Source organism: Convolutriloba macropyga, chromosome 5 (assembly GCF_964194025.1).
Source record: "Convolutriloba macropyga chromosome 5, txConMacr16.3, whole genome shotgun sequence".
Classification (NCBI taxonomy): domain Eukaryota; kingdom Metazoa; phylum Xenacoelomorpha; order Acoela; family Convolutidae; genus Convolutriloba; species Convolutriloba macropyga.
The window spans coordinates 14,588,833-14,614,458 of record NC_134472.1 but is presented as its reverse complement, the minus strand read 5'-3'; the positions used below and the strand labels follow the sequence as shown (position 1 = coordinate 14,614,458).

The 25,626-nt window shown below is 34.4% G+C and overlaps 2 protein-coding genes and 1 non-coding gene across 4 annotated transcripts in view; 2 read left to right on the top strand and 1 right to left on the bottom strand.

The window, feature by feature from the left end:
* The window catches only part of LOC142339162 (dynein light chain roadblock-type 1-like), a 237,378-nt gene that overhangs the window by 29,162 nt on the left and 182,590 nt on the right, over positions 1-25,626 (bottom strand). The gene's annotated exons all lie outside the window — the stretch shown is intronic.
* LOC142339158 (transitional endoplasmic reticulum ATPase-like) overlaps positions 1-25,626 on the top strand; it is a 622,037-nt gene that overhangs the window by 557,848 nt on the left and 38,563 nt on the right. The window lies entirely within an intron of this gene.
* On the top strand, positions 18,059-18,130 carry Trnam-cau (transfer RNA methionine (anticodon CAU)). The gene has a single exon. It is a non-coding gene; the product is annotated as a tRNA-Met (tRNA).

Below are 25,626 nucleotides of genomic sequence, written 5' to 3'. Positions count from 1 at the left end.
GGTATAGCGTATTTTCCGGGATTTGGGACCTCCCTAACGTATTAAGATAGGGAATGAATTAGCATGTATTAAGATTAGGTATAGCGGCGTTAATGTATTAAGATAGGGTATAGCCGCCATGTATTAAGATTAGTTATAGCCGGCGACATGTATTAAGATTATGCGCCGACATGTATTAAGATTAGTAATAGCCGCCGACATGTATTAAGATTAGTAATAGCCGCCGACATGTATTAAGATTAGTAATAGCCGCCGACATGTATTAAGATTAGTAATAGCCGCCGACATGTATTAAGATTAGTAATAGCCGCCGACATGTATTGAGATTAGTTATAGCCGCGGACATGTATTGATTAGGTGCCGCCATGTATTAAGATAGGGTATAGGTTTTGTGTATGTATTTGTGCATGTACATTTTCTAGTAGTATAGTCGGTGCAAATGTAGGGGGTAGGTTCGGAGACGCTCCTGATAGGCTGAAATTTTGAGGGGAAAATATCAATGTTTGTGTAGTTATTAAGTGATTACGTGAGAACAATAGAATTGGCGTGGGTAATTAATTGCTGTAATTATGTGAGGGGTAATTATGTGACAGGTTGAATTTTGTTTACAAATTTTATGTTATTAAATTGTGAAATTAATTGGTGGGGGTTTTCAATTACCCTAGTTATCTGAGGGGTAATTATGTGACATGTTGAATTTTTGTTTACAAATTTTAGGTCAATTGCAAAGATTGTTCCCCTAATTGTTTGAATCAATTGTGTAACAAATGTCTTTTGCGCGCTCATTAATTGGAAAAAATTCAATGATAGAAAAAAAATGAATTAAAATTGTATAAAATTACAGACACAGTATAAATGTAATAGAGAATACTAAAGAATTGTGCTATAGTAAAAGCAATTAATTTATATGTTGAGTGGTGCTGTATGAATACCGTCAGACTGAACAATGCGCTTAGGGTAGAAATAGGACAGTCCCTTCTTTGTCTGCTCATACGTAGCAACACAATGGTTTATTGTTCTGAACCCTCTATTTGTTGAAGTAAGATTGATAATTTCATCGATCACACGTCGATATTTCTCCATCGGTCCATCTCCATTCTCTTCTAGTGTTCTTTTATTGAGACCTTTACTGCTGAACTTGTATTTGTCAGACTGTGCATCGTAGCAACAATAAGTTTTGCTACAAAGACAAATCATTTCCGTACATCTGAATTCTTCCTTGAAAAGTCCTGGTTCCCGTTTATCATGCTTCTTATGCTTAGAACAACATGTTCTAGGGAAGAAATTTTGAATAGCATCTGCTTGGAAAGAGTCGTTACAGTCCTGCTTTCTCAATGCTTCCCATTCTTGTTTTTTAGCAGGTCGAATACAATCATACAAATTCTCATGAGCTAAGGCTAAATAGAGGGAATCTGTATCCATCTCTAACTCCTCGAATTTATCCACGTCGCAAAATCTGTCAAAGAAGTTATAGTAGAGCTCCAACATACGTAATTTAGCGTACTGAAGTATGAAGAATCCAACTATTATAGGTTCGCGGTGTTCAATTTTTGATTTTGCTAGTTCAACTTCGTAAAGCTCTTTTGAGACATTGTTCAACCGCTTAAACATTTTCCCATTGATTGCTTTGTGCGTCTTCTCATCGTTCAAATATTTGGTTTCTGTATGTTTGCTTCTGTCCATAATCTGATAACCGTAAGAGCTATTACCCAATAATTTCATAGTCTCAGCAACAACGCTGGAATCAGGATTTTCATCTCCACCTCTTCTAGCGTCTACCACTGACTGTACAAAGGTGTTGAAACATTTGCGCGGCGTGTACTGTACAAATCTATAAATTCTTGTACATTTCAGACCGAGGCTGATGTAGAAATTTAGTAGGGGAGTAATAATTGTTCCATTTTCCAGATTGAAACTTGAAATTAGCATTCGCTGAGGTTGCTTCAGTAAGTTGTTTTCGACAGCGTAATCTCTCATATAATCCCCAATATCAGCTCGACTAACGTTGAAATTTTTAAAAATAGGCGGGAAATTCGAAAACTTGTACTTCAAACCTGTGGGAACTTCCAAATCACATTGTACGTATCCAAACATCTCCCCATCTCTTATTTTAGCTAGTAAAGACTCTTGCTTCAAAGGTAATTTGAAAGGAAAGTTCTTTCTCACGTGATTTCTGACATTTTCTTCTTCTTTAACACTTTCCCACCATTTACACTCCCAGATTTCAACAATCTTATATCCTTTACTTTTTAAGTAATCTCTTCTCAATTCATCATGTTCTCTTTTTCTAATCCCTCTCTGTGTTTCCTCTTCCGAGAGACTTGCTTTAGCTTCCTGACAAGGACAGAAATGAAAGTAACAACCCATGGCTTCAAACACCGTATTACAATGTGTGCAAAATCCGTCTACGCTAAAACAATCAATCTTCTTCTGTTTTCCGGTTGTGTAGTAGCTCTCAATTTTACATTCGGCACGTTGTGATTGAAGATATGACATAACCATGTTCTCAAATGTTCGAGATCTGTTTGTTCGAGCCCTGAATTTTTGAGAATCTGTATCAAATTCCCATCGAGTGTAAAGTCCAGTGGGCATTTCTTGACACATTGAAAAGGGATAGAGTTGGCTAGCGTCAATACCTACGATAGACTTGCAAAGGTTTTCAGAGTTTCGTATGAAGGTCTGATCAACTACTGCTTTTCTAGTAAAAACAATAGATGGACCACCAGTCATATCCTCACGTATTTTGTTATGTAAATCTTTGTCAGCTTCAACAAATGGAAAAAACTTGTGGTTTGTTGACTTGTGAAGACAGATATTAGCCAAGTTCGGAAGTGTACATCCAAGTTTTAACATATCGATACCCTTGTTGTGATAAAACTCCATCATTTTTTGCATTGCCTCCAGTGTTGGAACAACATCCTTGTTGTTGTACCACTTGACAAAATCTCTGAATGTAGCCATTTTTTCTTGCTCCCAGACCACTTTCAGGTAATTGTAATTGTCAATTCCAGATGGAGGAACATTTTTCAACCTCAACTTTTTTAATGACTGTTGTTGAGAAAATCCACTGTTAAGCAATTTAGTGAAATCAGTAAATTCCTTCTCCAGTGGATTATAGTTTCTCAGTTTGCTAAAGAAACGGTCGTAAGGGGGGAGAAAAGTTGCATCGAGCTTTTCGGGAGAGTCAAACCACTCATAGGGGAAGAATCCTTTGGTCTCATTTGTCTTGTATGCTTTAAGGAAAGAATCAAGTGATGTAGCTCCACCGAGAAAGTTGAGGATATCGAGAAATTGTACATCACCAAACTCAAGAGAAACAAAGTGATTTGCTTTTTTAATAACAGTAGGTTGAATGTCGCGCTCATGAATAAGATAGGGTAGGAGATAGGACTTAATGAGATTTAAATCATATTTTCCACTATTGAATCCGAACACAGGTAAAGTGTTCACATAACGCTCAAAGTGCTGCTGTAAGTCCAAAAGCTGGTTTTTCTGCATTTGGAGAAATTGCGTAGACATATCAGCTTCATCATCTTCTTCGGTACGTTCATCTTCACACTCAAATGCTGAAGCGTTTTGATCCTTTCTTTTAATTAAATTTTCGCCAATTGCGTTAACTCGTGCTCTGATTACTGCTTCAATAGAGGAAAACTTTGTCCACATTTCAGTTTTACTTTTGTTTGCTAAGTCTTCAATAGCTTCAACAAAAGATATAATGAGAGCTTTCGGATCTTTATCGCATAGGAAGACAGGTTCATCAATTAAATTGGAGGAAATAGACAGAGATTGGTTCATGCTTTCCAATCCAAGTGGTTGTGTTTGTATCTTTTAATTGGTCGGAGGGTACACATATCGATTCAAAGTCAAAAATAGCCAAGTTCTTGAACAATTTTTGATCATCGTTGTAGGAAATTCCAAATCCGTCAAGCTTATCAAATAAGGTCTCGCGCAATGTATACACACTCTTTGGGTAAATATGCTGTACTCTATCTTTACACGTTTTAACATGGCGGTTGAAATTTCCCGCTTTCTGAATGAACGTATCGCAACTGGGACAACGGAATCGTTTAAAGAATCTGTTGATATCATCTACATAGCATATGTGGTTGTTGTAACGTAATAAATTAATATTTTTCTCATACATTTCAATACTTCTCCTCGCAAGTTCACCAACAAAATCTCCATCTACAATGTCAATATCGTAAATAAATATGTTGTGCTTTATCGCATTTTCAACAAATACAAGATGATCGATCGATACCCCTCTGAAATTGATTGCGTCTTGTCCAGATTCGTGGAGGAATGCACTAAACAAATTTTTTGCATTGGTCTCAAGCTCCGATGATCCATATAAGTGAACAGCTATAGCTCGGAATAAGCAAAGATAATCTTTGTAAGTCTCACCATAGCCATTCGATACGAGACAATTCACATCTGGTCGTCTGAGTAACTGTTCAGGAAGAACAGCATCGATACATCCCATTGGAATGGATTTTAGGAGAGCGCAAAATATTGTTACATTTGTAGTCAGAGCAAATCGCCATTTTGTATTCTCCCGCTCCTGAGCACACGTCTCCACTAAATCCATCTTTTCAATCCTGTCCTGAAGAGAGACTAAGTCTCCTTTGGAACAGAGTAGATGAGATTTCTCGAAGAAAGTGTTGTTCTCGTGAGCGTAGAAGTATCGATACTCGTCCGTATCCACATTTCTTAATATAAATCCTAGAGCTAAGTTGACTTTGGCTGCACAGTTGAGTTTTTCGAATACTTCTTTCAACTTTTTATTAATTTCATGAGGATCGAGCTTGGACAGCTTGAAGTTGAACACTTGATGTCTTCCATTTTCCATCTCAGTATCGTCAAAAAAGTGCTGGCAAGCACTAAGTTCTTGTTGTAGCTGCTCGTTGTCCTTTTCTAGCTCCTCTGATTCTAGAACTTCTTTAAGCTTTTCACTCGATTTTGTTCCAACTTTTGTTGAAGTTCCATGCTTTCTCCTCTTGTGTTGTTGAAGAGAATAGAAACTCGGAAACTCCTCCAAGCATACAGTACACATAGTGCTTAGCTTTGTATCCTTAGGAGCGTGATGCTTAGCAATGTGGTAATTCATGTCTTCTTTCTTCTTTGTACTGAAATGTGGACATTTGGGACAAAATAGAGTCCCACTATCACAAGACTGCTTGTGCCTTGCCATATTCTTCTTCACCACCATTTTGTTGCACTTTGTGCATTTCACTGGGAGATTTCTATCGAGAGAAGGCATTGTTTTGGTACAAGATGAAACAAATTCGGGTATTGTGACGAGCAACTAATTGTGACAATAACAAAGTGAGAATGAAAGAAATAATTTTTGTACATTTAGGGAACGCAGCTATGACGCATCACTCCATATATGGAAATTTATCATTTCCATTTTAAGAAGCTTGTTGTCATAACCGAACATTCTAGAACATAATGAATCCGGTGCTTGCAAACAAATCTAGTCCTATTGAAAATTGAAATTAGCACATGAATGTGCTTTTACAACAATGTTAAAGATGTCGAAAACAAATATTCATCCATACTTCACGAACAAATATTTACTTTACAACTTAACGTTATTGTCTTGGAACCTCTCAACCAATCAAAATCCCGTGTTAAAGAAATTATTCTGAAGATTAACGATTTTATTTTGTGTAATTGTTTCTTAATTTTAATTTTCTTTTACATAAACAGAGTATTGCGTGAAATTTTGCTCATTTGCGAAAAATGTTAATCAAAAATCATTTACAGTTGTTGGAAAAAATATATAAGAGGAAAGAAGGAATTGCCGATGCTTACAAAGTTGACGAGATTGATGTTGATTCCTATTTTTTCTACAATTTCTTGGACATTTGCGTTCAGAATGACAGAATAATCCGATTTAGTAAAGGATTCGAATATGCAACATTTTCCATTAAAAAAATCAAATATGATGATTATATAACGAAACAATCATTTGATTTATCGTCAGAGCTACACATTAACAAGTACGAAATTTTATTTATTTTGAATTCTGTTCCCGAAATTTTAGAACAGTACAGAAATCTAGCACAAGCGAACTGTATTCCAATTCCTGACCCCATAGCAATCACTTCATCTGTACAAAGCGCGTTGTTTTTTCATTATTATACAGATTACAATTCTGAAGGAGTAAAAATTCGATTTGGAATTCGGCTCCCAAATATATATATACAAAAGTTCTGTTCCAAAAATGGAATACTTTCCGAGATTGATTTAAAATTTAACGAAGTTGAACAAATTTATCAGAGCTTAACATTTTTGGTAAATTATGTCACTTCGTTCCCAATGAGCTATCCTTATTTAGTAAACAAGTAGTCATATCATGTGATACATGTATTATTCAAAAACCATATTTGGTTTCTATTCACGCATTGATGTTCCTGCTTCGTATACGAGCATCATTTTATAACAAATTCTTCCATATTTGGATACATTAAATGATTTCCATTTCCTGTTTCGGTTACTAACGTCAGTTTTTCTACAAAATATTTCCTTCTTTGGTTACTTTGTTCTTATTGGACGGAATTCACTATAGATAGGAGCGACAAAGTTAGACTTCATCATTCTCTTTCATTTCCTCAAAATTAATTTCACCTCTGTTCCTCATCGTCCTGCTAACTATTCTTCAAAACTTTATACAATTGAGTTCCTACATTCACATTCTTCTTATCTACAGATCCTACTTCAGTTGTAACGTTTATCTGTTTCTAACTTAGATATTCTTTTTGTCCTACTATAAAGTGAATTTTGTTGTTTTCTAACTTACTCTCTACTTGACAGTTTTCAATACGTTCATTTACAAACTGCTTTTGTTCCTAAAAAATCCACTTCTATCAACTCATCTGAACAAAATGGAGTTTACTGTGCAAAACAACAGTCTTCTGTACTCATTTTCCTTCACTGAGGAGACTGCTCGGATAAGTATTAAAGACTTATCAAACGGATTATATGAGTCTGTAATGACTTTACCCATCACTGTGGCATATTATTGAACACCAGCGACAACAGTTCGACACCTATCATCAGGGTCAGGTTCCAATTACGGAGAATCAGCTTGGAACTCAAGCGATGGGACACGAAGTTGCTGTTATTAGTGGGCACCACTATCCCCACGTTGCTGGGACAGAATTTCCACCTACCTACGTCGCTGGCAACATTCAATATACTTTCCCTTGGGAAGAAGGGCAAATTCCCAACTCTTGGTTCTCTAGCCCGGATGTAAATCAAGTTTTGAGTTCAGTGGAGGAGTCAGGGAATTTGCTTCAAACTGTGTCAAGCTTTGATGGGAGCGAGCTAAGTGTTGATACTAGCACTTGGACATCAAATGAACAGCAGAACTTTGATCCGGCACAGTACTATGGTTCTACTGATATGTCGACTACTCCATCAATGACAACACCTTCCATAGAGGATGGAACGGCACACAATCCAATTTTGCTGACTGATGAAAACTCAACAACTTCAATCAGCGTTCAACCAACTGATCCTCCAGTAATATTTGAACGTTCTAGACCTTTTGGGAATGAGATTCAAAACTTACCAGAGTATGTTGTGAGAACTCTGTTTGAATAGATTCGAGTTGGTACAATTTTGCAGCTTCATTTGTAGTCGATCTTAACGGAAAAGTTGTATGTTGATTTATACATTTTCCTGGTGATGTATTTAAACATTCTTTATAATATAATTTTTCTCATGTGAGCTTTCTTTTCTAAACCAGTCCACAAGGATATAATCAAACAAAATTTTGAATTTTGAAACTTCGTTACAAAACTTGATATTTAACGGAAATAGCATTATCAAAACTCGACATTTAACAAAAGTTTTTGATCAAAAATTTGATATTTAAGAAAAAAAACTGAGCAGAAATTTGATTTCTAAGAAAAAAACCTGTATGAAAACTCGATTTTTAAGTTGTTATAGAAAAAAAAACTTGTCATTTTACAAATTAAAAAATCTCTTCCTTTTTTGCGTTGAATTATACCGTAAACTGGTGAAAATCAGGAAAAAATTTGCGCTTTATTGTATCCAATTGGAAACTGTTTTTTGATATTTAAACAAAAAGATTGAATGAAAACTCGACATTTAACAAAAATTTCGTTGAGAAAACTCGACTTTTATTAAAATAAATTGTTCCAAAACCCAACAGTTAACAAAAATTTTTGTGAGAAAACTCGACTTTTAAAAGAATAATTTGTTACAAAACTTGACATTTAACAGATTAGAGGTATCAATTTAAACATTTAAGAAAAAGATTGTATAAAATGAGAAATTGAATTTTCTTGATTTTTAAACCAAATATAAAACTGATATTATGTAAATAATTGTGATGCAATTACAAATTTATTACTTTCTAATTTCAAGATATAACAGAGAATTATCAATTAAGCCATGGCCGTCTAACAAACAGTCAACAATTTTTATCAATTCACCCTCATATTTTGAGTTTTTAAGAGATTGAATTCTGTCCAGAAAAGAAGATCCCATTGTTTGTGTGCTTACATTTCTTTGTTCAGCGCGTAGTAGATGTCTCTTGAACTTCTTTCTACTCAATCTTTTTTTAGACACACTAGGTAACTTCTCAACATATTTGTTCTCATAATTGTGTTGTACTGCTCTGTCTAACTGAGTAAAGACAAGTCCCGATTCTTCCAAAATATTGCCAAAAAATTGATGTTTATATAATGTATATAAACAATCAACTGTCTGATATAAATAGGAGAGATCTTCCAGTTTTTGAAGCAAGTCTCCGATGGAGAAAGAAATGAGAACAATGTGATATCGACAGGTTTTCAGGGGACAGAAACTGTTGTGTGAAGCAACAACATATTCACTTGTAAGAATATATGGTCTATAATCTTTGACAGATACAGATATAAACAACGCCTTTTCACAGAATTTTTTGTAAAAGTGTGGTAAAACCTGACACATAACTGCTGCCATTCTGTAATATTATTTAGTTCTAAAGAAATTGATTTCCTTATTTGAACTTAAATTCCAAATAAGGAAACTAATTTATTTATTAAAAATAAAACCAAATTCCAAATAAGGAAATCAACTTATAAATTATAAAGGAATTCAAATTCCAAATAAGGAAACCAATGAAATTGTTATGTGCAATTTAAAATCTCATTTGAACTATGAATCAATTCAAGAAACAGCGGATTAAGAAATTTCGATGTTTTACTTGTTCAAAATATTTTCGTCACTACTTCTCTCTAATGCAACACAGACGTGCTAAACACAAAGACTCTTTTTCTATAATGATTCAAAAGTTTTCTTTATTGAAAATTTCTGATTAGAAATCCTTTTAAGGAAGAATTCTAAATAGACACATTTTTCTCTTCCTTTTTAGGAAATTGTGCGAAAACAATGATGTCATTAGCATAAAAGGAAATTCTGCGTTGTAGAGGCCCTTAATTTTTTAAGCAAATCATTTAATCAACTTCTCGCAGCTTACTCAAGTTACGTAAATGTCTCTCTCCAAAGTATCTCCTTGTTACTCGAGCGCTCCATCAATGTTTACAGATTCACAACCTAAATTGGGTACTGATTCCGTCCCATTTTATATTGACTTTGGTTCTCATCCAAACAGATTTGGGAGATTTACTGTGTCCCAAATATTTAGAAATGGACAAAATAACTCGGAACCAACTTTTCAAGTCTTTAAAAAAGATAAATGTGGAACATTTGAAAAGTACCAACAACTGAGAATTGGAGATTACGAATTCAAGAAATTTTGTCTTCTGAAGAACGATCTGCTGAATGGAGACTGGGAAATTCGAGAAAATCCAGCTCAATTTGAGAAGAACCCAAAAATGGAAGACGTGCTGCAACAATGTCACAAAGCAAGAGAGATCAGCATTGGAAAAAATCGAAGACTCTACGTTACCTTTATACAGTACGTTCAGGACAATCCAGCTTCAGTTTATGTCCAGATCCGACTATTTTGTCGCAAAGAGAGCAATGAGTTCAAGCAAGTGACTTACGTCAGCTATAAAATGGAAGAATTCAAGGAACTCATTGAAAATCTTAAAGACTTCTCTAATATTGAACAATGTACATTTCAATAACTACTGCTGCGCAATATTATGATGTGTTTTTTATATTGAATGATGAATATTTGGTGATTATATGTATTCGACTTTCAGTAAACATTTTTTCATTTGAAACTTTTTTCTTCTTAGAATGAGTTGGGATATTGGATGCTCTAGAAACATTTTCTTAAGTCTCAGAGATAAATCAAAAGTTTTTCACGTCAGGTTACATCACGAGCTTAAAAGGTATTCATATACAGTTCTTGAAGCGCAAAATTTTCCCAATATGGATAATTTAGACGTAGAGTCCCAAATTTCTGAATTCAAGTGGGTTATTCATAATGGGCTGCGCAGATCAACTCTAACATATCGTTCTGACAAACAAGAAATTTCCATTTCTCAACATCGCTGGAACGGATATCAGTGGAGTTTTCTTACAAAGATTGATTTGAAAAAAGAGGAGTATAAAAATCTAGTAGATCATCTACCAACACTTCTTTCCTATATAGAAAATTACAAAAAGACTTGCATTATTTTGGACGAAACAACTCAGAGTTAATGAATATTGTTACTCTGGTAAACATTTTCAATTGTTACGGAAGCATACTTTCAATGTTCCCTACGAACGAAAAACGTAAAAACTGTTTTCTCGCAGCGTGTAAAATTTGGGACCGAAATGTCGATTTGGACGAAATTGATCAAAAGTTTCCTCACGGAGGAAGAATTGGATATGGAAACTCTCTTTTGGACTTTTTCTTAGCTAGATCAAAAATTTTTCGTCTACATGCAATTTTACATGATTCTGCTGGAGCTGTGAAAACAACAACAGACGAAGGACCAGGTTATTGTTACATGCTGCCGCAATTACCCAGCTCCTGTCTTCTAGGTCATATAACTGGATTATTCTTTTGTCTCTACATCAAAGTTTGTCATCCTCATATTTTTAAAATACTAGATTGTTAATCATTTGTCAATTATCTCAGCTAAAAAGAGGATGACTCTCGTTGTGTTTGATATTGAGTGCTTGGAGGGAACAGTTGTCAAGGAGCTGGGAATTTTCAAGGACGGAATTGTGTTAGGATATACATTCCTCCCACCGAATGACTACAAGCCAACATTTCAAGCAAAGTGGAACACAAAGAATTTACATGGAATAAACTGGAATAATGGAAAAGTTGATTACTCAGATCTTCCAACCATAATTCATCAACATTGTTCTCCTACAACCGAATACTTTGCCAAAGGATTGGAGAAATGTAAAATCCTATCCAATTATTTGTGTAAGGATGTGGAAAATTTGGACGATTTTGGATGTCCAAAAGCCTCTAAGTTGATTTCCGACGAAGATACAATCTGGGAATGTAGTAACTACCCCTACCGACACAAGAAAACATTACACTGTGCAGAGAAGAAAGCTTATGCTTATGGAACTTGGGTTCTTAATTTTTTTGACAAAATTTAATATTTGTAAAAATTTTTATATACTTTGATTGTAATGTATCATATTGTCTTTTAATTAATTTTTAAAATCATTTTTTTCGCCTACAAAACATAGAAAAGTTGCTTCAAAAATGAGAAAGTTGAACAAATTTTGTCCTAGCGTTACACAGTTATTCTTCATTTCAATTCTGTCGTTTTTCTTAATTTTGAATTTATTCTCCTTTTTTATGCTTTCTGTTATTAATTCCTGTGAAGAGACAGTGTTTTGGCTGTCGCTGTTGTTTGTTTCTTTTTTATGTTTAGAAGCTTATCTCATTTTTTTATTTATTTACATCACAATTCAGTTGAAACATTTTCTCTATCGTCTCAATGATTACGTTTAAATGACTGAGCATACAGATAAAGGATTAAATTTGGGTAATTTTGTCTTTGATGATAATAATCAGGAACGACAATCATGGAAATGTTTTGGACAGACTTGTAATAGGTCTCTAGTCGTTTTTCTGTCCCAATTTTTTGTTATACTCGTAATTCTGGTCTGTTGTATAGTACGAATAACATTGGCTACAACGTGTGAAGAAACAACAGTTTGGATTGCAATCCTTTCTAGTACAGTTGGTTATATTTTACCTTCACCTAAATTATGAACAAGATAATTTCCACAAAAGAACGAATTTTTATTTCATTGGTTGGTCCAAGCGGATCTGGGAAATCTCATCTTATACATGAATGGTTAACAATTGGAACTTTTCAACCAGAGTTCGACAAAATTTACTACTTCTATCAACATTATCAATCTCTTTATGGTTTAATGTCTAAAGATGTTAAAAATATTGAGTTCATAGAAGGAGTTGACTTTGAGTTTATTCAAAACCTCCCAAATAACGGAACAAAGTATCTGTTAATTTCTGACGACTCTTGTGAGGAGATTTCCAGCTCTAAAGATTTCGTTAAAATTGCAACAGCTGGAAGACATAAAGGACTCAGCACAATATACATCAAACACAATTTATTTCATCAGAGTAGATTAGGAAGAGATATAGAGTTACAAAATACTCATATCGTCTTGTTCAAATCTCCTAGAGATGTACTGCAAATAAACACTCTGAGCCAACAGTTGGGATTAGGTTCACAATTAAAAGATTGGTATACCAAAGCAACTTCTATTCCTTATGGTCATTTACTTATTGATTTAACTCCCAAAACAGTCGACTCTCTTCGATTTTGTACAAATAGTGGATCGATTCCTTCAATTTTTTTCCTTCCACAACATAAACAGCAGACCACATTTTTGAGTGATGAGCACACAACATCTCTCTACTCTGACAACGTTCCAAAGTTATTCCCGGAACTTCAAAAGAACTTACCTAAAAAATTGTCCGAAAGAATTTATTCAGTTCCTAAACGAGTGCATCGTAAACATGCTCAGAGCAGAACTGCAAGATATTCAAAAACGAGACGTAAAAAAGTATCAAGACGAAATTCATCAGCTTATTCTAAAAAGAACTGGAATAAATAAAAGGAGAGCAATTTTAAGTTCAAGGAAAGGAATAGAACTTATATCAATTCTAACTCCATCTATCATTAACCGTCTTTCTTGAAATGGAACAGTTTGTTTTGATTCCTCAACAGCTTTACGAACAAAAATTCAAATTACCTGTGTATAAATTGGACGAGAGTGAGGAAAAAGTTAACTTCGTTCCACAAAATTTAGATTCTCTTCACAAGGACATCACCACTAACACAATCATTCAAAAACGAGTCAGTTGTAGATCAAATACTCAAATGTCCTCGAATCAAGCTGTCCCTCAGTGACTCCAATTTACTGGATGGAAGAGATACAAATGTAGCATTTACCGATTTTATTTACGCATTGAAGAGAAAAAATATTGCATTTCCTGATATATATTACACAATACTTGATGCTACAGGGATAAGTCCGAGCAAAATTGTAAACAAGGATGCCAAAAGCAAAGACAGAGGGAGTTGGATCCCTTTCAAAATCTGAAAAAGCGAAACTTCAACGATTATACAAAGAAGGAAAAGCTGCATTTGGATCGGTTAGAAATCTTCAAAAAGCGAGCGGTTTATCAAGAGGCAAGGTTATTTCCTTTCTCCACACTAAAAATTCCTATACAAAATACCGTCAAGCAAATCGACATTTTAGACGATTACCTGCATTTGCAAAGCGGATAAATGAAATTTGGTGTCTTGATTTAGCTTTTATGGACAAATTGTCAGAGTTTAATAACGGAGTAAAGTATCTATTAATCTGCGTTGATGTATTTTCTCGTTTTGTCCGTGTTCAACCAATGAAATCAAAGTATTCTACAGATGCTGTAGCAGCTTTCAAAAAAATGCTACGAAAAAACAACATCCCACAAAAAGTATGGGTTGATCAAGGAACAGAGTTTGGTGGCGAATTTCGGAAATTTTGTGGAGAAAAGAAAATTAAAATTTATTCAACGAGAAGTGAAACAAAAGCTGCCGTAGCTGAGAGAGCTATCAGATCTTTGAAAAACATTATTTATCGCTTCATGGAAGAAAACGGGCATAAGTACCTTGTAAAAATGGGATCTTTCCTAAATACAATGAATAGTAGAGTAAATAGATCTACAGGTAAAGCTCCAAAAGAGGTAAAAAACAAAGACTTTTTATCAATTTTTTACAAAAATCCGATCAGACAATACAAAAAACCTCGCTTTAAAGTAGGGGATAAAGTACGAATTTCGAAATACGATATTCCTTTTAGAAAAGGATACAAGTCACAGTTCACGAGTGAAATCTTTGAAATTGTTAAGATTGCTACGTACAAACCTCCAACATACAACCTCAAGGGAGAGCAGGGTGATGAAATACTAGGAAAATTTTATGAACAAGAGCTCTCAAAGTGTATCATTTAGTGATGAACTCTTTTACGGTAGAGCTGGTTTCCAACGCATCCTTTGATTGTTATCCAAATAATACATTGAGTTCTTTTACCAATTTCCTTCCCGAACAGATTAACCTTGAAGGAGAATGGGAGGTGGCAATAACCGAACTATCATATCCATCTTTGTACCAGAATATTACAGATGGAAAATTTTTCTATCTAGATGCTGCAACTCCAGATACAAAACCTTCCGATTATTATACAATTGATGCAGGACTATATCCATCAATATCTGATATTGTGAACGAAATGAACAAACAAATTCAGGAAAGAGAAAAGTATGAGAAAACCCCAATCAAATTAAAAGTCAACAGAATTACACAGAGAATATCCCTAAGCCTTCCTAATGAAAACTCGTTACTAGTTATCTTCAGTACTGATCTCTGTCACGTATTTGGGTGTGAGGAAGCTGTTTACGGAATGGGTGTTTTTATGAGTGGTGCTGGACCACATTTTCCTAAATTTCCCTATGATATTGTTCGAATTCATACTCTCATGATATACAGTGATATTGTTGAATACAATATTGTAGGTGATACAAAAGCCGCGCTTTTGAGATGTATTCCGTTTATTTCTTAAATTAAGAATGGAGACATAATATCTACTGGACAATATATGAATTATCAAAACTTCCCAAATCTACAATTTAAAAAAATTCTTAAAAATTCTCTCCACAGCATTAAACTTGAGCTCCGCGACTCATACGGTGAAAAAGTTCCCTTCAATTCAGTAGGTGTAACAAGAGCTGTATTGATGTTCAGAAGAGCTTCAGACAATCATTTTTAAAATTAAGTTTACAAAAAATGGTTGCAGACAGTGATTTACCGTATTTTCGTGGTTATTCAAGACAAAGGGGAAGAGGATTTGGAGCTTTAGCACAAACAATTGGGAGAACTGCAATTCCTTTTTTGAGACGATATGTTGTACCAGCAGCTAAAAGAGTTGGTGCTGACTTGATTGAATTAGCTGCGCCAGAAATCGGAAATGTATTAGCTGGAAGGAAAAAGTTCAAATCTGCAGCCACAGATGTTGGAAAGAAAACTTTACGTAAACAACTAGGAGGAGGAAAACCTAGAAAACGACGTATTATTCGAAAACGCTCGCCAAAAATCAGTCGACGTCGTCGAACTAGGAGGGATATTTTTACCAAACTAAAATGAATACCAGATCAACAAATGACAGTAATTTCCGTTATGGACACTTTACAAATTCTTGCTTGGAGATTTTTGACAAAATTCCGGTTTTGGAACCAATTGAATCATCCCATATTCAAGAATTTTATCCCAGCACTTCATTGGATGAAAGCAGCATTGAATTTGAATTTGAAACAGATAGAAGTATTTATCTCGATATGAGAGATATTCATTTACAAATTAAAGTTGGATTACAAAAGGGAAGATTATTTGACGATTTCATGAAAAAAGAGGAGCATGGAAAACCAGATATGGGATTGACTTTCACTGATGATGATTTACAATATTTGACTCATGTCAACAACTTGTTACACTCTCTTTTCTCCAACTGTGAAGTGTATTTGAACAATCAACAAGTGTACAACTCTAACGGACTCTATGGCCACAAAGCTCTGATATCCAATGAATTCAATGCTTCTACAATGAATAATGAAGGAATTTTGGCTTGTCATGGATACGAATTTGAGAAAGATCCTAGTGATTATGAAAAAAGTCCGTTCATAGATAGGGAAGAAGAGCTTTTGTTGAAAGATGGGGTTACCTTATATGGTAAACTTGCAATCGACTTATTTCAATGTGAAAAATTATTACTTCCAAATACAAAAATTAGACTCAAATTGATTCGAGCGAGACCAAATTTTTACATGATTTCCTACAATCCACATGTTTCCCTTAGAGTTCTTGACTGTTCACTTTTTACGAGACGTGTTGTCGTTAATGAGGTCTATCACCAGACAATCAAGTATCAACTAACACATCAACCAGCTTGCTATAATTTTATGGAGACAATTGCGCGAACATTTATTATTCCTTCTGGACAAAATCAATTTATTCAGGAAAATGTTTTCAATAATGCCCCAATCAGACGAATTGCAATAGCAATGAACACTAATTCAGCATTCACCGGACATTTTCAAGAAAATCCTTTTCATTATCGAAAGTTTGGACTGCGTGAGCTGAGAATTGTTCGAGGGGGGAGAGCTGTTGTCTCAATTGATACAACCAACAATTGTAGAGCTTATGTTACAACAATGAAGGCAATGAACTTCAACGAAGAAATTCCTGCGTTACCGAATGATTTCTTCACAGATCATTATGTGCTTGTATTCGATCTCACATCACTCCAAGATGCTGGTGAAAATGTTCATTATCCTGAACTCAGTGGGGAAAGTCTTCGTTTAGAAATGTTCTTTGAACGTCCGCTAACCAATGTTACCGAGTTAATTGTTCTCGGAGAACGAATCTCAACAGTTAAAATTGATCAGTTTGGAACAGTTGCTAAGAATGTCTGAAGAACTCTGCATTAATCAAGATTTTTTAATTTTCTTCTCAATTTTTTATGGTTTTTATATTATTGCCTTCTGCGTTGGAACATTTGTTGGATATGTACTTTCATCGCCCAGTTGCAACCCTTTTCACACTATAATATCAAGATAGGGAATGGATGAAAATTGGGGTAGACCTACTCCAAACTTATATGTATACCTTATTTGTGCAGTATTCCTGGGACTTTTAATCATCATTATTATCTTTCATCCCGATGTCACAGGTAATAGTGAAGACAGAGTAAGTAAATCTACAGGAGATCTGATACGTAAATTTCCCCAATCTAAAGATTGTTGCTTTATTGAAAAGAACGAATCATTTCAACTTGATTGTAATGTGAGAAATCCCTGTTCAAACGGAGCTTGCGAATTGAAACAGAAGATTATTTGTCATGGATAATCAATCTCTTCAACAAATTATTGAACGCATTCCTGAGCTAAAATTCAAATACATTGGATCGTTTCCAGCAGATTTCATTCCAAATTTACCCAAATTCAGCTTTGCAATCATTAACACTGCTTCGAGTAAAGAAGTCGGTGAACATTGGATATTGATTGCTCGACTCAACAGAAGTTACTATTATGCGGATTCTCTGGCTCGATCAGTAACACATTACAAATTTTTAGGTAAAAAGTACCAAAAAATAATACATCGACCACTTCAGAAGATGCAAAATTTGTGTGGATTCTACGCAATTTTTGCAGCATTTCAACTATTTAAGTTTTTCCAAACCAACTTGAACAATATTCATGATGTACACGTGTTAAATTTTATAAGTAACTATATGTAGTAGTGTTCATTTTGGTATTTAGTAAGCTGAAGTTAATAAAGTCGATAGTATATGTTTCTCGTAACTGTTTCTCGTGAGTTTCCTAAACTTTTTTTATCGAACTTTATTAACCACTCGGCTAAGTGTACCTTGATGTTCATTGAAATTTATACAGTTTATTGTAAATGATTGAGTAATTTTGTATTTTGATGCTCATAATTTGTACTGTGTCTGTCATTTTATACTATTTTAATTCATTTTTTTCTTTTATTTAACATCTTTTTTCAAATAATGTACAAAAAATAATGCATATATGCATGTAATTAGCAAGATGGCGCAGTGGGAGCGCGCTGGGCCCATAACCCAGAGGACGGTAGATCAAAACTACCTCTTGCTATCTTGACTTTTTCCAATTAATGAGCGCGCAAAAGACATTTGTTACACAATTGATTCAAACAATTAGGGGAACAATCTTTGCAATTGACCTAAAATTTGTAAACAAAAATTCAACATGTCACATAATTACCCCTCAGATAACTAGGGTAATTGAAAACCCCCACCAATTAATTTCACAATTTAATAACATAAAATTTGTAAACAAAATTCAACCTGTCACATAATTACCCCTCACATAATTACAGCAATTAATTACCCACGCCAATTCTATTGTTCTCACGTAATCACTTAATAACTACACGAACATTGATATTTTCCCCTCAAAATTTCAGCCTATCAGGAGCGTCTCCGAACCTACCCCCCACATTTGCACCGACTATACTACTAGAAAATGTACATGCACAAATACATACACAAAACCTATACCCTATCTTAATACATGGCGGCACCTAATCAATACATGTCCGCGGCTATAACTAATCTCAATACATGTCGGCGGCTATTACTAATCTTAATACATGTCGGCGGCTATTACTAATCTTAATACATGTCGGCGGCTATTACTAATCTTAATACATGTCGGCGCATAATCTTAATACATGTCGCCGGCTATAACTAATCTTAATACATGGCGGCTATACCCTATCTTAATACATTAACGCCGCTATACCTAATCTTAATACATGCTAATTCATTCCCTATCTTAATACGTTAGGGAGGTCCCAAATCCCGGAAAATACGCTATACCCTATCTTAATACATGGGGGACCTCACCCACCCCGGGGAGTGTAGCTCACTATATTACTACTGCCAAGGTTCAATAGAATCAGACACAGCTTTTTACATCAAAAATCCCGAATACTTTCTTTTTGTCGACTCGGATATTTAGCTCAATTATTATCCGGCAATAAAAAATTTTTACCGTTTTTAAGTTCTATATTATAGTAGCCCATTTTCTAATACACAAGAATCTTTATATTTGTTTTTTAATCATTTTAGGCCCATCGACATATTTGACAGACATGTCGATCGTAGTATATATATATATGTTTTTTTTCTGAGTCTCGTCTTTCGTGATGTTATGGTGTTTAATTTTTCAACATTTGGCTTATATCTGTTTGCGTATTTTCCGTTCAGGTTTTTTATGTTCAAGTTTTGTCCAATTATTCTAGAACATAAAAATTGTTGACAATAGTGTTATGGTTTTAACCTTAAAGGATAGAGGAGGGTTTCTAAACAGTTTGATGCCAAAACTTGGGCCGAAAGTTAGCTTTTCATCAGAAATGGCTTAGAATGAACTTTTAGCACCTTTTGTCCCAATTTGACGGGAATAGCAACCTAAAAATTGATACTATATTGTTTCTGATGATGGGTATTTTTAATTACGCTTCCTCATTGAAGATTCTGGAATTAAAAATGGCCGGTTTTGCTAATTTAAATCGATTTTTATCCAAAATGCATCAGTTATTTTTTATCTTTCTAAATATATATAAAAGTGTTTGTTTGCTTGGGTTCAATTGAAATGCGCGTCAGGTCAGTGATTTGGAAGTTTTTGTTTGCTTTGTTTTGCAGGACTTGTCTTGACTTTTCTATCTCATTGAGGAACCAAAATTGAGTAGTAATCAAACAAAACAATTCAGCGTAAAAATCTACAGTAATTTCAAAGTAAAATGAGAAAGTGATGTTTAGGTAATGCAACAACATTTTCAGGTGAGAATGTCAAAATCCAAAAAATTCAGACGAGAAATTCAGGGAACCAAACTTCAAATCCGTATCTTTTCTGTGCGCCCAGTTATGGAACACGTGCCTTTCTTCATTTATTGCCTTGAGTAGATAGTCAGAATACCGATAGAATCCATTAGAAAACCCGATTTTTTCCGGCTACAGAAGGTGTTACTTTGACAAACTTTAGATATAGCTATATTTTGAAAATCTTTAAAAATAGCAATGTTTTGAAATAGCAATATTTCGAAAATGTCCAAATAGAAATAGCAATGTTTATCAAATAGCAATTTTTCGGAAGGTTAAGCTCTTTGAAACAAAAAGCAATAAATATGACCCTAATCTTAATAAAAAATATGTGCATTCAAAATACTCACGGGCAGGCTAAGAACTCATTTGTTGGTCTATATTTGTTCTAAGCAATGAGTGGCAAGGTTCAATAGAATTTGTTTGACACAGCTTTGACATCAAAAATCCCGGAAACTTTTATTTATTGTCGATTTGGATTTTTTAAGAGCCCAATTATTATCCGGCAACAAAAAATGTTTTTACATTACCTTATTTAAAAGTTCTTTATTCTAGTAGCCCATTTTCTAATACACAAGAATCTCTTTGTATTTGCTTTTGTAGTCATTTTAGGTCGTTTGATATATTTGACAGGCATGAGTAAAATCATCTGGAATCCTGTCGAGCGTAGAATATATAGGTTTTTGTTTCTGAATTTTGTCGTTTTCGTGGTGTTATCGAAAGTTTAAATTTTCAACATATGGCTTATATCCGTTTTTTGCACCTTTTCTAGTTTTAGTTCAAATTTTGTTCAATTATTCTAGAACGTAAAAATTGGTAGCAATAGTGCTATTGTTTTAACCTTTAAGGGTAGAGGAGGATTTCTGAACAGTTTGATGCCAAAACCTTGGCCGAAAGTTTAGGTTTTTTTTCAAAAATGGCTTAGAATGCAGTTTTAGCACGTTTTGTCCCAATTTGACGGGAATACCAACCTAAAATCGGATATTATATTGTTTCCGAAAATGAAGGCTATTTTTAATTACGCTTCCTCATTGAAGATTCTGGAATTAAAAATTACCGGTGTTTTTGCTAATTTAAATCGATAATCAAAATACATCAGTTATTTTTTGTATTTAATAATATATTTAAGTGTTTCTGATTGCTTGGGTTCACTTGAAATGCGCGCCAGGTCATTGATTTGGAAGATTTCGTTTGCTTTGTTTTGCAGGATGTCCTGCTGACTGAGGTTAGAGAAAAAATTTAACCTCAAAAAGTACAGAACCGAAAGAACCCGACACAAGTTCTTCTACCGAATGAGCGGGATTGTAAATATCGGAAATGAAGTGGATTTTTTAAAATCCGATTGGTCTAAAAACCCGAATTGTAAAGCTTTTGAAAAATCGTCAGAACAACTTCTCAGAGCGAAACGTGTTCTTGGCAGCTGGCATCTGATTGCCACATGTGCCGAGATCAGTGGTCAAGATTCTACTCCAACAACAGGGCGAAATCACTTCAGGATGCCAATGATTCGAAAGAATAAGCTCTTTTTGAACAAAAAGCATTAAATATGAGCCTAATCTTAATAAAAAAAATGGTCAATTTGATCACAGGCAGGCTAAGAACTCATTTGTTGGTCTATAATTGTTTTGAGCAATGAGCGCCAAGGTTCAATAGAATCAGACAGAGCTTTTTACATCCCGAATACTTTCTTTTTGTCGATTCGGATATTTAGCTCAATTATTATCCGGCAATAAAAAATTTTTACCGTTTTTAAGTTCTATATTATAGTAGCCCATTTTCTAATACACAAGAATCTTTATATTTGTTTTTTAGTCATTTTAGGCCCATCGACATATTTGACAGACATGTCGATCGTAGTATATATATATGTTTTTTTTCTGAGTGTCGTCTTTCGTGATGTTATGGTGTTTAATTTTTCAACATTTGGCTTATATCTGTTTGCGTATTTTCCGTTCAGGTTTTTTATGTTCAAGTTTTGTCCAATTATTCTAGAACATAAAAATTGTTGACAATAGTGTTATGGTTTTAACTTTAAGGGTAGAGGAGGGTTTCTAAACAGTTTGATGCCAAAACTTGGGCCGAAAGTTAGCTTTTCATCAGAAATGGCTTAGAATGAACTTTTAGCACCTTTTGTCCCAATTTGACGGGAATGGCAACCTAAAAATTGATACTATATTGTTTCTGATGATGGCTATTTTTAATTACGCTTCCTCATTTAAGATTCTGGAATTAAAAATGGCCGGTTTTGCTAATTTAAATCGATTTTTATCCAAAATGCATCAGTTATTTTTTATCTTTCTAAATATATATAAAAGTGTTTGTTTGCTTGGGTTCAATTGAAATGCGCGTCAGGTCAGTGATTTGGAAGTTTTTGTTTGCTTTGTTTTGCAGGACTTGTCTTCACTTTTCTATCTCATTGAGGAACCAAAATTGAGTAGTAATCAAACAAAACAATTAATTCAGCGTAAAAATCTACAGTAATTTCAAAGTAAAATGAGAAAGTGATGTTTAGGTAATGCAACAACATTTTCAGGTGAGAATGTCAAAATCCAAAAAATTCAGACGAGAAATTCAGGGAACCAAACTTCAAATCCGTATCTTTTCTGTGCGCCCAGTTTTGGAACACGTGCCTTTCTTCATTTATTGCCTTGAGTAGATAGTCAGAATACCGATAGAATCCATTAGAAAACCCGATTTTTTTCCGGCTACAGAAGGTGTTACTTTGACAAACTTTAGATATAGCTATATTTCGAAAATCTTTAAAAATAGCAATGTTTTGAAATAGCAATATTTCGAAAATGTCCAAATAGAAATAGCAATGTTTATCAAATAGCAATTTTTCGAAAGGTTAAGCTCTTTGAAACAAAAAGCAATAAATATGACCCTAATCTTAATAAAAAATATGTGCATTCAAAATACTCACGGGCAGGCTAAGAACTCATTTGTTGGTCTATATTTGTTCTAAGCAATGAGTGGCAAGGTTCAATAGAATTTGTTTGACACAGCTTTGACATCAAAAATCCCGGAAACTTTTATTTATTGTCTATTTGGATTTTTTAAGAGCCCAATTATTATCCGGCAACAAAAAATGTTTTTACATTACCTTATTTAAAAGTTCTTTATTCTAGTAGCCCATTTTCTAATACACAAGAATCTCTTTGTATTTGTTTTTGTAGTCATTTTAGGTCGTTTGATATATTTGCCAGGCATGAGTAAAATCATCTGGAATCCTGTCGAGCGTAGAATATATAGGTTTTTGTTTCTGAATTTTCTCGTTTTCGTGGTGTTATCGAAAGTTTAAATTTTCAACATATGGCTTATATCCGTTTTTTGCACCTTTTCTAGTTTTAGTTCAAATTTTGTTCAATTATTCTAGAACGTAAAAATTGGTAGCAATAGTGCTATTGTTTTAACCTTTAAGGGTAGAGGAGGATTTCTGAACAGTTTGATGCCAAAACCTTGGCCGAAAGTTTAGGTTTTTTTCAAAAATGGCTTAGAATGCAGTTTTAGCACCTTTTGTCCCAATTTGACGGGAATACCAACCTAAAATCGGATATTATATTGTTTCCGAAAATGAAGGCTATTTTTAATTACGCTTCCTCATTGAAGATTCTGGAATTAAAAAAATTGCCGTTGTTTTTGCTAGTTTAAATCGATATTTATCCAAAATGTGTGTTATTTTTTATCTTACTAAATATAAAAGTTTTTGTTTGCTTGGGTTCAATTGAAATGCGCGTCAGGTCAGTGATTTGGAAGTTTTCGTTTGCATTGTTTTGCAGGACTTGTCCTGCTGACTTTTTATTTCATTGAGGAACCAAAGTGGACTAGTAATTATATTCTCGTAGCCGTAGCAAATAAGAAACAGAATTAATTCGCGTCAAAATCTTCGACAGTGTTTTCAAAGTAAAGTGAGGAAGTGATGTTTGGGTAATGCGCCTTACGTTTTCGCTGTACTGTTTTCCCTTATCTTCGAGATTTTTTTATTCAGAGTTCTTATGAAGCTTAAATGTTCTATAGGTCCGTAGATGCTTTTATTTGAAAGTCAATGGGTAGATGCTGTTTATTACTCACATGTTAAGGTTTTAATTGCTCTCAAAACCTGTCGGTCTTTTTTAATGCGATTTTTCGCTTGACCAATTTTTCGTCTGACGCATTTGACCTTCCGTCCTCAAAAACGGGATAACAGGTAACGCCTAGTGGTCATAAAGTGCTTTTAGAGCCTTTCAGCTGACTAGTCTTCAAGTATGCGATTCACAGAATCTGTTTTGGAGACTTATTACCACCCCATCAGCCCCGCGGTACACTGTTGCTTACGCCCCTTCAAATTAAGCTAAAGCTAGCCTCACTTAACCGTGAGCTAAAGCTAGCCTCACTTGACACTTTTTTTTCGTTATTTCTTCGATTTTTTGAGTTGGCGCATATTTTTTATCGTTGTTGTGTGTCTTTTCGTTAAGACTCATTTATAGCAGGCCCATTGAGCTTCTGAGATATAATAACTGATTATCCGAATGGCTTTCAATGGATAGTTATTTGTTTTTATGCTTTCTAAATGATGTTTTGCTAACTAAGAGCCTTTTGTCTTTTTAATGTCTTGATGAATTCAAACTTAATCAGGCTCATTAATGACAGGTCCCGTATAATTTCAATTGGAATATAAAATATGGGTTTCTTGCTGTGGATAATAAACAATTTAAGTGAAGATACGAAAAAATCACATCAGTACTTTGTTTTCGATCTCAACGAACCTCTGACGCTACAAAATGTCGTGCATTTAGCTGTCATGTTGTTAAGGATGTTATTGACACGGACCTCTTTGTTTTCCACTAGTTACTGTTTTTTTTAATATTATTCACTTGCGACAATATCGTATTTGTCGTTTAGTGTAAATATAAAACGATGTCGGCTAGTCACTAGAAATGGTAAGAATTTTGAAATTCTCCATATCGCGTATATTTTTTAACTTTAATTTCATTACAAAATCCTCTTATTAATTGGTCTCATTATCTGGTCCTATTATTTGGTGTCAATAATGGCAACTCTGCAAGGGACTCTAGTGAGGCGTAGATGAAATACTTTTTGGTATCGTTTCATATCTGGCAATCTGAACAACCTAGGAATTTGTTTTCAAAAGTTTTGTGATTCCCGCGTGTTTGTGTTGATAATGTCAGTAAGCAACCCTACCTTTTGCATTGGGAAGGACAACCCAACCCGATACATGCGCTATGACAACCCAACCTTTTGCATGGGATAGGACAACCCAACCTTTTACATGCAGGGACAGCTCCCTTCCGGCCGAATTATTATCCAAACCTATTCCCCCTCCATTTCCCGCTTTTGAAGGAATTATTCGGTTTATGCCGAATTATTATCCAAACATTTCCCCCCTCCTTTGAGGGAATTATTTATTCTTATCAAAGAGTGAAATATTTAGACTTATCAGACAGACTGGATATAAACTGTGAATTTACTGTAGAACCAAACCACGCAATTTGCTCAAATCTAGCAATTGAAATTAAGCTAAACAACACAAACTTGGGTTGAGAAATTGAACCAAAACTGAACACAAAATCTGTACAATCGAAAGGTTACAAATCACGACAAAACGCGTTGTTACTGAAACCAGTGTTAAGCACGGTAGGTTAGTTTTGAAATGGGTTTTGAACAAAAATTGAGCCATTTTTAACGAAAAATTACAACAAAATTAGCACGAAATGAAATATTAGCACGAAAATGCAAATATTTAAATTT